Source organism: Papio anubis, chromosome 8 (assembly GCF_008728515.1).
Source record: "Papio anubis isolate 15944 chromosome 8, Panubis1.0, whole genome shotgun sequence".
Classification (NCBI taxonomy): Eukaryota; Metazoa; Chordata; class Mammalia; order Primates; family Cercopithecidae; genus Papio; species Papio anubis.
Window position 1 is genome coordinate 66,047,907 of NC_044983.1, and position 12,371 is coordinate 66,060,277.

The window sequence follows — 12,371 nt, forward strand, 5'->3', positions numbered from 1 at the left end:
ATTAATTTAGATAAAAAGTAAAAACACATTAATTGAGCACCAAAAATGTGACAGTTCTTGCACAAAATCTAAAATGAGACAGCTGCTACCACTGGAGCTTATAAATCTAAATTAAATGGGCAAAAAAGCACAGAATTTTAATTATTTTTGTTTCCCAAGGAAATGACAAGCCTGATAGTCAGTACTCCAGTCTTTAACAATGATAACTCTGACTCTGATTTCCATAGACTGATATTGGCCTAATTACCAGTGCCAAAAGCAGTTTGGGTTTGAGAAGGAAGCAGAAAATTTCACCCAAGTTGGAACCATGAGACTGCAAGTAAAATGGACTAATTCCCTCCAGTTACTTATTTCCTGGAAGATTAAGGTCAGTAACATAGGCTTAATAGATACCGCTTACACTGCATATAAACCACCTGAATAAAATAGCCACAAACTGACCTGGAGCAGTGACTCACACCTACAATTCTTTGGGAGGCCCCAGGTGGGAGGATTGCATGACGCCAGGAGTCTGAGACCAGCATGGCAACATAGTGAGACCCCATCACCATAAAAATAATTTTAAATTTAAAAAAAATTATTTTAAATATTTTATATATTACAAAAAATATTTTTAAATGTTGAAAACCTGACAGATATTTGGCTCTAAATTGAGGGAAGTAGAGTCATAGGTAGAAATGGGAAGGAACACCTAACCCAACGCCATTACAAAGTAGGAGATCCCTGCACGTTTCTTCATAGATGGCTGAAGAAGTATGCAAAATGCGCAGAAGGGGTCCATTTTTTCAAGGGAGATGGTTTGTAACTTTGGTAGATTTTCGAATGGGTCTAGCAACTCCAAAAATAGTTTCGTTGATTTCTTACCATAATCTTACGGTGTATTAATTCAAAAATGAGAAAACTGAAGCTCAATATATTTGAAATGCTTTCCCAAGGCCAATAATTTGTAAAATAACAGCAAATGAGAATGCAAGTTATTCGAGTTCCAAAGTCCCCGCACTTGCAGGCTATGCTAAAAAAAGACAACATAAAATGAAGAAATGTTATTCAATCAACTCTGCTAAAAGCAGTCTGATGATGCTGACTAGTAATTTTGAACATGTATACAACTTTAACTATGTACCAGGCACTGTTGTCAGTGCCTCATTTAATCCTCACAGCAACAGAACCACATCGCAGACACCATGATGATGATTTCCACACAGCTCCTAAGGCGCAGGGCTGGGTTTCAAACCCAGGCAGCCTGGCTCCTCAGTTATACCCTTAACCTCTATGCTTGATGCCTTCCTCTCCTGAAGACAAGCAGTTAAAGCATAAGGATAGAAAACGTGGGAAGAAGTCTATCACAAGATAAATCTCTCAATGTTTTAAGCAGCATTTTACAAAATAAATATTATATGGTAATTCTTCCTTATTTTAGCTAAAATTTAACACCATGTAAGCCTAAATCGTCAAAAATAGTTAAAATGATTTTCTGGTTTCTAAAAGATTTGGGTAAACTCAAAGCATTATACCCACTCTCCAATCTAGGAAAGCTTCTATTGTCCTTCCACTTCAATTCATATTTTGATAAGTACAGGAGAAACCCTGTGTTTTAGAAATATTTGTTAAACATGCATAGCACATGACAGGAAGAATCAAACCTTTCAAGATCCCTAATAAAGATTTAATATCATGTGGTTTCATACAATCTATTCAGTTCCCTACCAGACTTCTGCCTTTTCCACAAATTGGTCCAGACAAATGCATTGCTGTGTGATGGAGGTATCGGACTGCCTGTCTTCCACATATCAGCAGTTCATGTTGTCACTGACATTTTATCTCTTCCTGCCACCATTTTATTTTATCAAAGACAGTATCTGGGAAAAATGAACTGCATTTACTGGTTATACAAAGCACACTCGAAGAGAAAAAAGTCATCTTTGTGCCCATTCAAAATTTTAACATATTATATATTAAGTAGCTATAGAAGCAGGATTGAGATTTTTTTTAATTTAAAAAAAATATTAGTAGCAAAAACAGAGTAACTTGTCCTTATCTTCCACATAAAACTTTGAGCAACTAAACTTCTGATTCTATCAATTGTTTCTGTATCATTAACTACCAGTTTGCATCAACTAAAACTCATACACAAATGACCCATGGCTGATTATAAATTGTAATGCTGTTTTCTCACATGTTCCCACTGAAGGATATAAAGGTGTCAATGAGTATGAAGTTTATAAATAACTCACCAAGGCTCAAAAAAAAGGCAGTCAGATTAGTTGTAAGTGCTCTGAATATGCAAACATGAATACTTAACATACAGCTTAAGCATTCTATAAATAAGACAGGAAACAAGTGTCAAGCGGGTTCTTAATGTAAAAGGAAAGAAAGTAAACAAACATCAGTAATGCCATAAGTCAACTTCAGCCTAAAGATTGAATAATTAATTATATGTGCAAGTTCTAAAATTAATTTCATTCTGTCTCATTTAGTAGAGCTGCATGAATTACTTTCCATTTACCTATGCACTTCATATACCTTTTTAAGATGAGATCCTATTAGGTTTCAGAACTCAGTTTTAGGGCAAATCCAAGTCTCTTTCTGTCAAGGCAAATTCTTAATTCATACTCTCCACTCGCACAGTGCCACACTCACTCACACACACACATACTTTAAATCCCAAATGACACTCAACACAAATAACAAGACTCATGTTCCCAAGAATTCCACTTTCTACTAATTTTTTTCATTCACTCAACAAATTACTAGCATTTACATTGTTTCAGATACTGTGCAAGGCAAAAAAGATTTCTGCTGTCACAGAGCTTAGAATTGTATTTATTAATGTTTCTCTCCCCTGGACTATATGCCTGTTACTAGTATTCATTCTGCACAGCACTCATTCTCTAAGCCTAATTACAATATTATTACTCCACCACAAAACAAAAATGTTCAAGGATTGTACAGCCCAAAATTTTGTTCTTTGAGCGAGCATTTGTTAATTCATATGTACGACATGAAATTTTCTTCTTTAAAAAAGAAAAAAAAGGCCTGGCGCCGTGGCTCCCGTCTGTAATCCCAGCACTTTGGGAGGCCAAGGTTGGCAGATGGCTTGAGTCCAGGAGTTCAAGACCAGCTTGGGCAACATGGCAAAACCCCACCTCTACAAAAAACATAAAAAATTAACCAGGTGTGGTGGTGCCCACCTGTGGTCCCAACTACTTGGGATGAGGTGGGAGGATCACCTGAGTCCAGGAGGTTGAGCTGCAGTGAGTAGAGATGGCGCCACAGCACTCCACCATGGGCAATTGAGCAAGACACTGTCTCAAAAAAAAAAAAAAAATGCCTATAGGATGAAAAAATGTATCTGGGACTTGCCTCAAAACAGATGGGGGAGTAACAGATAAAGGTATAGTAGACTGGTTCATGGGCGTTCATTACATTATTATTATTAAACTTTTCCATAGTAATTTTTTGTAACTGTTTGTAAAGGGACATTTTGCCAATACCAAAAACTTCAACTTTTAGGAATTTCAGGAAGCTGCACAGAAAAACAGCATAACAACAGAGTATTAAAATGTAACTTCTGTTTAATACACAATGGGATCCTAAATCCTAATCTTAACTCGATTTTAAATATCAAGTTTCCATTGTTTCAAATGGCTCGTTTGTTAAAGTGAGGGCAGTAGTGCTAATCTCTCTCAATGAAAAATGTACTAGGACTCTGTGATAAAAGTTATTACAGGGAACCCTACAAAGGTATAATACTAATGCTACATAAGCACTAATATTAATCGTGGAAAAGTATGCTTCTTTTCCAGCCTAGCAGGTGAATTGGGATTGTTGTAGTGACACCATATAATCACCAAATGTAAAATAATAATATTTCTTTTGTTATTCAAGCTTATATAGAGATGATAACAGAAATACAAAACTAAACTTGAGATAATTAAGTATGCAGCAGAGGGAACAAAGCTAATAGGTTTTTTTTTTTGTTTTTTTTTTTTTTGTTTTTTTTTGAGACGGAGTCTCGCTCTGCCCCCCAGGCTGGAGTGCAGTGGCCGGATCTCAGCTCACTGCAAGCTCCGCCTCCCGGGTTCACGCCATTCTCCTGTCTCAGCCTCCCGAGTAGCTGGGACTACAGGCGCCCGCCACCTCGCCCGGCTAGTTTTCTGTATTTTTTAGTAGAGACGGGGTTTCACCGTGTCGGCCAGGATGGTCTCGATCTCCTGACCTTGTGATCCGCCCGTCTCGGCCTCCCAAAGTGCTGGGATTACAGGCTTGAGCCACCGCGCCCGGCCGCTAATAGGTTTTGAAAATATAACACATTTTACTTGACATTTCCCAAGAACCTCTGAAGCTCTCATGTAAAATCTGATCCAGGTACCGGGTGGCTTATCCATGTGCTCATAACCACAATAAATAGTATTTGTAATAGCATTTTATAGGTAAAAAGCATTTAATCTGTATTTCTCATGAGAAATACAGATTAAATGCTTTTTACCTATAAAATGGACAATACAGATTATGAGAAATACAGATTATGAGAAATACAGATTAAATGCTTTTTACCTATAAAATGCAAAAAATCCTATGAGTCAGGTATTATTACATGAGACTATTTTTAAAGAATACTTTTCAGAATCTGCCTATGCTTCCAACTCAGGCATAGAGGAGCGAGACTGATACCAAACCATCTTCTAAATCCGAATTCTTTTCACTTTCCACTATCCCAGGCTGCTGCTGCTGCTGAAGGAGTTTATCATTTCATTAGTAGCACAAAACCTAAATACATGCCCAAAAAGCCAGAATATAAAATAAGCTATTATAAGGTTAACAGCCAACATGTGGCCTGGGAAATAAGCACCAGTTAGGATCAGAAGGAGAGGAGGGTGCTGAGGGCTGAGGTTGCTAATAAAAGGCTTCTTCTAAGAAGAGTCAGTGCCTCGAGGCCGTGAGGAGGTTCACCTGACACAAGCAGGCAGACGGCTTTTTGACTCTGAAGATCACTTTTCACAATCAAGAAACTGGCAATCATAAATTAACTGGCTAGAATAAAGGGTTGTTTAGCATAGCGTAAAATGTCTTGTTTCCACAAGGAAGAAAGAGAACAAAGAAGTCTTGGCCCCAATGTGATAAAGTCAGGAAAGACTAATATTCCATGTTGGGAAAGCTTGAATATCTGTTGCACCAGGTCCACCAACAGTTTTATCTAAATACAAACAGCAGCTATTAGGCATTGTTGTTCAGGAATTCCAGAAGAACCAGGGAGGGAAGCTGGTAGATATCTATTTTGAATGAAAGTTATAGTTTATTTGTAAAAATGAATCTGATCCAAGTCAGAACATGGAGGCATTTCTTTTTTGACATAACCAAGATGATCAATTGGTGGGTACCAATTGGTAAAATTACCAAATGCTTGCACACATTCCAAAAGGGTTATAACTGATATGAAAAAGCAGTCTGTACCACAGAGATTCTTTTCTCACCCTGATTCACTATAGGATCAGCTGTGTTAATAATAATACTTCGCAATTTTATGTCACTTTTCCTGCTAAAAGCTCAAATATGAGTTGATATGGCACATCACAAACTACACAGATGGTACTCTGCAGTTTCCTCAGCTCTGACTGAATAGCTCATTTGACTTACTAATAAATGTTCCTATTTCAAGATTAAAAACAAATATGAAAAATTACGGAAAATGGTAGAAAGTCAATTTTCATACCCATTGCAGAGGCATCTATCTGAAAGGGTAAACTCTGGATAGTGCGCCCAGAGTACACTTTTCCTTCAGATGTTCGTGCACACAGGTATGCGCTTCCAGAGAAGGCCCATCAAGACACCAAGAAGCTGGGACATGAAGGCCAGGGCTAGACAGTGGATGGAGCTGTGTTATCGCCTTTGTGAACGTACAGCAACCAGATCTAAGAGGATAACACCTCACCAAGGAGGAGGTGGACCAGGAATTATCTCTTTTGTTTTAATCCCTTGACCTATAATTACTCACTTAAGATAGACACACTGTTAGAAGTTTTACTAGAAGTTATTGGTCTAACATATAGCAGTGTTACTGAGATTCATAAATCATATTTAAATTGGAATACTTGAAATCCAACATTTCACATGGTTATGTTCTCACAGAAGAAGGACACTAAAACCATCCTAGACATTTTTTTTTTTTTTTCCTGAGACAGACTCCAGGCTGGAGTGCAATGGCATGATCTCAGCTCACTGCAACCTCAGTCTCCCGGGTTCAAGCAATTCTCCTGCCTCAGCCTCCCAAGTAGCTGGGATTACAGGCATGAACCACCGGCTAATTCTGTATTTTTAGTAGAGACAGGGTTTCTCCATGTTGGTCAAGTTGGTCTTGAACTCCTGACCACAGGTGATCCGCCCACTTCAGCCTCCCAAAGTGTTGAGATTACAGGAGTGAGCTACCGCACCTGGCCTAGAAACTTTCTTTATTGCTATTTGAATGCTCTGCTCATACTTCTAAGAAAAAAAAGTTTATTCCTTTGAACTTCATAAACAGAGCTTCTAAACAGTCTTCTCGGGTAACTGTATCTAAGTATCTCACCTTTCCCTATGGATCTGGAAATTTTCCATCAAGGAATTTAGCTATACAAAGTTTTCCATCACCTATGAGAACATCAGTGTACTCCATTTGTGTATAAACATGGGCAAACCTTTGCAAAATGTGAATTTATCTTTGAAACAGTCCAAATCTTGAAAAATCCAAAGAACCAACTTATCCCTATGGAAAAGAGAACTATTACTGATGATCAGATTTAATTAAACTGTATGGCAAAGGCCACTTAGATGGAGAATAACTAAAGAGACTTGCTTTCCATGGTGATTCAAGTGGTTCTGAAGCATCTACTTATGGGATTATATTCAAACTCAAAAAAAAAAAAAATACTTGATGTTGGTGAAATATGTCCAACCATTCTTAGCAAGAGCTTCATTTTTTCTGAGAAAATTATTGTATTTTAAGCCACAGTCTGAACTAGTCAAAAATAACATTTAAGTCTTATGCAGCACTAATTTTCTCAAAAGGGGTTTTATTTTAAATTATAATTAAATTAACCAAATGATTCCAACATTGAGTTATCATTAGATACTTCTCTGAGGAATCTAAGTATAATCTCTTTGTTGAGAATAATATTGTCCACTTCTAAGACCAACACTTAGATATGTCAATCAGTCAATTTTCCAGGTTAATGAAATGTGAATTTTATATACTTTATTTTTTGGATTATTTTCCATATGATAATTACAATACTCTATCACCTCTGAGTAGTTTTTAAAATAACCCCCAAATTTTTTCCAAAACATAAAGAGCTTTAACTCTGTTGACTTAAAACACTTTCTTTTCAATCTTCTCCATAAAACAGCACTGTCAGGTTCACCTTCAACTACCACAAAACCACAGGAATGTAACAGGGACAGGAATGTTGGTAGGCCAAATGATACATCAGATCATCTTTGTCCTTCCCCACTCCCATCTATTGAGAACCATTGAATCAGACCTACCAAGTGCTAAAATGTTAAGGGATTGTAATAATAATCATTCTGTAAACAAACAAAGTAGAAACACAGTTACTCTAAACAGTGAATAATTAGAAAACAATTCATAATGTATCCTTATGGACTACAGAGTGCTGCATCACCCTTTGCATTTCTGTTACACCCTTCAATTGATAAAGGACCCTAAAACCCTGACCATAAATAATCCTGAATGCACAGGTGGGTCTTGTCTTCAAGACTAACTTTTTTCATAGTTCTTCGAAACATCCTCTATTTGAGTTTAAAATAATCTACTCTGAATTATAATCCCAAATAACTAACCAAAATTTACGGAACACCAACTGTATGTCAAATACGTATCACTGCAGGTGATTCAAAGTGACAATAACAACAGTGAACATTTACAAAAATTGGGACGCAAGGTCACACTTGTTCAAGTGACGGAGTTGGATGGCAATCCAGGCAGTGCTACACCAAACTGCCTTCACAGAACTGAAAAACAAATACTCTTGTATTCAAGAAACTCCGATTTTATTTTTTGAAACAGGGTCTCCCTCTGTCACCCAGCCTAGAGTGCAGTGGTGTCATTATAGCTCACTGTAGCCACAACTCCTGGCTCAAGCACTCTTCCCACCTCAGCCTCCTGAGTAGCTGGAACTACAGGTGCACGCCACCACACCCAGCTAATTTTGTTAATTTCTAGTAGAGATGGGGGTCTCACTATGTTGGGCAGGCTGGTTTCAAACTCCAGGCCTCATGTGACCCTTCCACCTCGGCCTTCCAAAATGCTGGGATTACAGGCATGAGCCACTGCACCCAGCCAAGAACTCCAAATTTTGCTGGCACTTAACATATTCCAACAGAATGTTCCACAAGTTTTACAACTTTTTCTGCCTTTAAGGCATCACCTTGTAAGAGTGATGAGGAAAAAAAAACCCGAACGATAATATCTTGAAATATTTTACTTTCATTTTATCCTTAGAATTGAAATGCCTTTTCTGAGGCATCTGTGTGTAACTTGTGGTACACAAAACACACATTAGTTACTTCAGTGCACGGTTTTCTTCTCTTTCTGCTATTGAGAAATTTCTTAATATGCAAAAGTGAGCCCAAACAGCACATGCAGACTGATGGACAGTCTTGCCTAGTAATCTCCACACTTCTCAGGTTACCACGATTCCTGATGGGAAAGAGGATTCCATGCCCCTCTGTGCTTAGGACCACACAAAGGGATCTTCGAGTATTGTTCCCCACCATATCTATCAAAAGTCACTTGAAAACTCTCTTTAAAATTAAAAACAGATTTCTAGATGCATCCATACTTCTATAAATCTCAATGAATGAGCTCTTGGAACTACCACTTTGATAAGCAAGGTAGATAATTTATGCACTCTAAAATAAATGTACACACTCTTGGACGAGAGACCTGTTCTATCATCCATGCTCTCAGCACATAAAAAGCCCTGCATCTTTTTACAAAAGGCTGCCTTAATCTATAAAATGGATCATCTGGGGAAGCAGCACCATTCTAGTGCTTTCAGGGAGAACTGTGTTCATTATTACTTATAAGTGGCTTTCAGGGATAACTCCCTGGAAATGCTTGTGGTAAAATAAACAGTCTAAAAATACACGTCATCATCATTTAATCAAGAGTTCTACAAAGAGTATATACATGAGAAGGAATAATAGAGAGGGACCATACTTTTTCTTTATTAAAAAAGATAATTCTAGAATGTAAAGAAAAAATTTTTAAAAATTAACTAATGCCTTTCAGTCCTCTTTAGTGATAACCAGAGAATCCAATTCCAGAAGACTTCTTTAAAATCATCTAATTCATTCTGACTTCATGAATAATAAAAACCTATTTGATACTCAGCAGCAACTCAAGTGTTATTATCCCCATCCAACAAAAAAGGAAATTTGGGACTCAGAAATAAAGCGCTTATCCAATGCAATAGGTCCATCCAGAGGCAGTATATACTTAATCATTAATAAACTTCTTTATATTTTTATTTTTTTTTAAGAGATGGGAGTCTGACTCTGTCACCCAGGCTAGAGTACAATGGCGTGATCATGGCTCACTGCAAGCTCAAACTCCTGGGCTCATGCGATTCTCCCACCTCAGCCTCCCAAGTAGCTGGGACCACAAGCTTGCACCACTACACTTGGCTAATTTTTGTTTTATTTTTGGTAGAGATGGGGTCTCGCTTTACTGCCCAGTCTGGTAAACTTTCTTTTAAATCATACAAATGTCCTCTAGTCAAGAAAAAAGCCTATAAACTTTTTGAAACATTATTTACTTACTATAGACAACGTCTTGCTATGCTGTCAGGCTGTAGTACAGTTGCTATTTATGTAACACACTGCAGCCTCAAACTCCTGGGCTCAAGCAGCCCTCCTAACTCAGCCTCCTGAGTAGCTGGGGCTATGGGTACACACCACCCTGCCATGCTTGGCAGCATCAGAAAGTTCTTCTAAATGTCTGTCTAAAATCCCTTTAAATACAGTTTAAAAATGCTCTTTTGTGAACTAAAGAACACCTGGTCATTATAACTCATATTGAATCACTTCACATATCTCAGAAATAATAAATCCTCTTTCCTCTCTTCTCTTATTTTAAAGGAAAGGACAGTAACGCTTCAACTTTCCACAAATTAGCCTGTGACAGACAGATGTTGGCTCCCAACATGACTGCAATCTCTCAACCCACATGCTCGTCTTACAATGTGTCTTCCAAGTACAGTTGGAATCAATGCTTCCGCCCTGCTGAATGCCTCTCAAGTACAGCTGGAATCAATGCTTCCTCCCTGATGAATCTGGATGGGGGATGGGGGGGGGCAGCTTGGGACTAAGGGCATATGTGATCCTATGTAACTCTTGAGGTTAAGTCATAAAGGGAATACAGCTTCCTTGGAATTTTCATCCACTGAACTTCTGCCGCCATGCTGTGAGGAAGTCCAAGCAGGTACAAGGAGAGTCCAATTTGTAGGTAACCTACAACCTAGCCTGCAACCTAGCCTACATCCCAGCCAACAGCCAGTAGGAAGGGCCAGGCATGCAGGTGAGCAAGGCTTCAGCTGACTCCAGCCCCCCAGTCATAGATTCAACCCTGGTTTTGCATCTTCCTAGATAAGGTGCCAGACATCATGGGGCAGATAAGTTGTGTCAATCATACCTTTTATGATTCTGAGCCACAACATTTGTGAACATAATGCCACCAAGTTTGGGATGGTATATAATGCAGCAATAGGAAATAGAACTCCCTGATTTAGAACTCAAGGAAAAAACTGAAAAGGAAGCAAAGAATTAAAGGCTGCTTTCCCTATATTCAAAACAAATATTCCACATTCTGTGCACTAAAGATCACTAGCTTTACTGATAAGACTCTCAAATTATCATGCAGCTCTTATTAAAGATACACGTAAAATGAGGAAAAACAGAAACATACTACAATATTTTCTGTCTTCATCCTATGCATAGGCCTCTTTAGGATGCCTTTTCTCTGATGAAATCTCATCTCGGCCTGTCTTTAAGGCTCAAATCAAACACTACAGCAGCTCTAAGGCCTTCCTTCACCTTGCAAAATGCAGTTTGCTCACGTAAAATACCTGTATAGCCCTCCACTCTAATACAATTTTTTATTTTTATATATATATATATAATACAACAATTATTTGTCTACATGGCTTTTGCCTTCCTTAAACGTAAGGTCTTTGAGGATAAGGAACACTTCTTTTTTAATCTTTGTATACTAGTGTCTGTAATATAGAAGTCACTCATTAATTTTTTGCTGAATAAACAAACAAACCTGGTTATCTGATTTCCAAATCCACAGCAGATAAAACACAGTATTAGAAAAGAGGAAATGAACTGTTCTTTTTAAAAAGCACACACGCGCACACACACACACACGCAGACAGAAAGAGGTAACACTCAGGGAACAAAGATGAAACTAAGACAGTAAAAGCCTAGAATTCTTTAGTGTGGGGTCTACAGTTTACAATTACTTAGTGGAGAGAGACAGGTCAGTATCTTAAAAGATCTCACAGATCTCAGTGAATTTTTGCATATTTCAAGTAAGTTTAGTAAAGAGGGAACTACTACTCATTTTATAAGTATTTCTCCTAAGTGACTACTTTTAAAATTGGAGGTGCTTAAAGGAATAAAAAACAGAACCATGCAAAAGATCTCATTTTCTGGGGGTTGTATATAGTTACTGTTTTACAATAATATCACTGTCTTTATATTATTTTTGTTGCTCCCCCTTGTTCTTAATGTCCCTGTTGTGGTTACACTTCAGAATATTTAAGTATTTTCCTCCCAACTGACCCAAGATGCCATCACATCTGTTTGGGCTGTAGCACAGAGCCACTCAGTGTGCAACTCCAATATTTTGGCAAACTCTCTCCAAGAGGCCAACATTTTTTTTTTTTTTTTTTTTTTTGAGACGCAGTTTCGCTCTTGTTGCCCAGGTTGGAGTGCAATGGTTCGATCTCGGCTTACCGCAGCCTCCGCCTGTGGGGTTCAAGCAATTCTCCTGCCTCAGCCTCCCGAGTAGCTGGGATTACAGGCATGAGCCACTACGCCAAGCTAATTTTGTATCTTTAGTAGAGATGAGGTTTCTCCATGTTGGTCAGGCTGGTCTCGAACTCCCGATCTCAGGTGATTCGCTCGCCTTGGGCTCCCAAAGTGCTGGGATTACAAGCATGAGCCATCATGCCTGGCAGAGGCCAACATTTTTTAAAAAGCAGCACAATATGTACAGAATGACAAGAACAAGGAGAATGTCACCAAGTATGTCTGTAAGACATTTCAGGAAAACTCTTTTTTAGACAGCGGAGTTTTGCTCTTGTTGC

The 12,371-nt window shown here is 38.2% G+C and overlaps 1 protein-coding gene across 13 annotated transcripts in view; it reads right to left on the reverse strand.

The window, feature by feature from the left end:
* The window catches only part of NCOA2 (nuclear receptor coactivator 2), a 296,372-nt gene that overhangs the window by 267,360 nt on the left and 16,641 nt on the right, over positions 1–12,371 (reverse strand). Inside the window, exon 1 of one of the 13 annotated variants that reach the window (XM_009213179.4) lies at positions 10,239–11,964. The exons of the other annotated variants lie outside the window; for them this stretch is intronic. The gene's annotated coding sequence lies outside the window, so the exon portion shown is untranslated. Of the gene's footprint in view, positions 1–10,238; positions 11,965–12,371 lie in introns of those variants that run through there. 13 annotated transcript variants of the gene reach the window in all.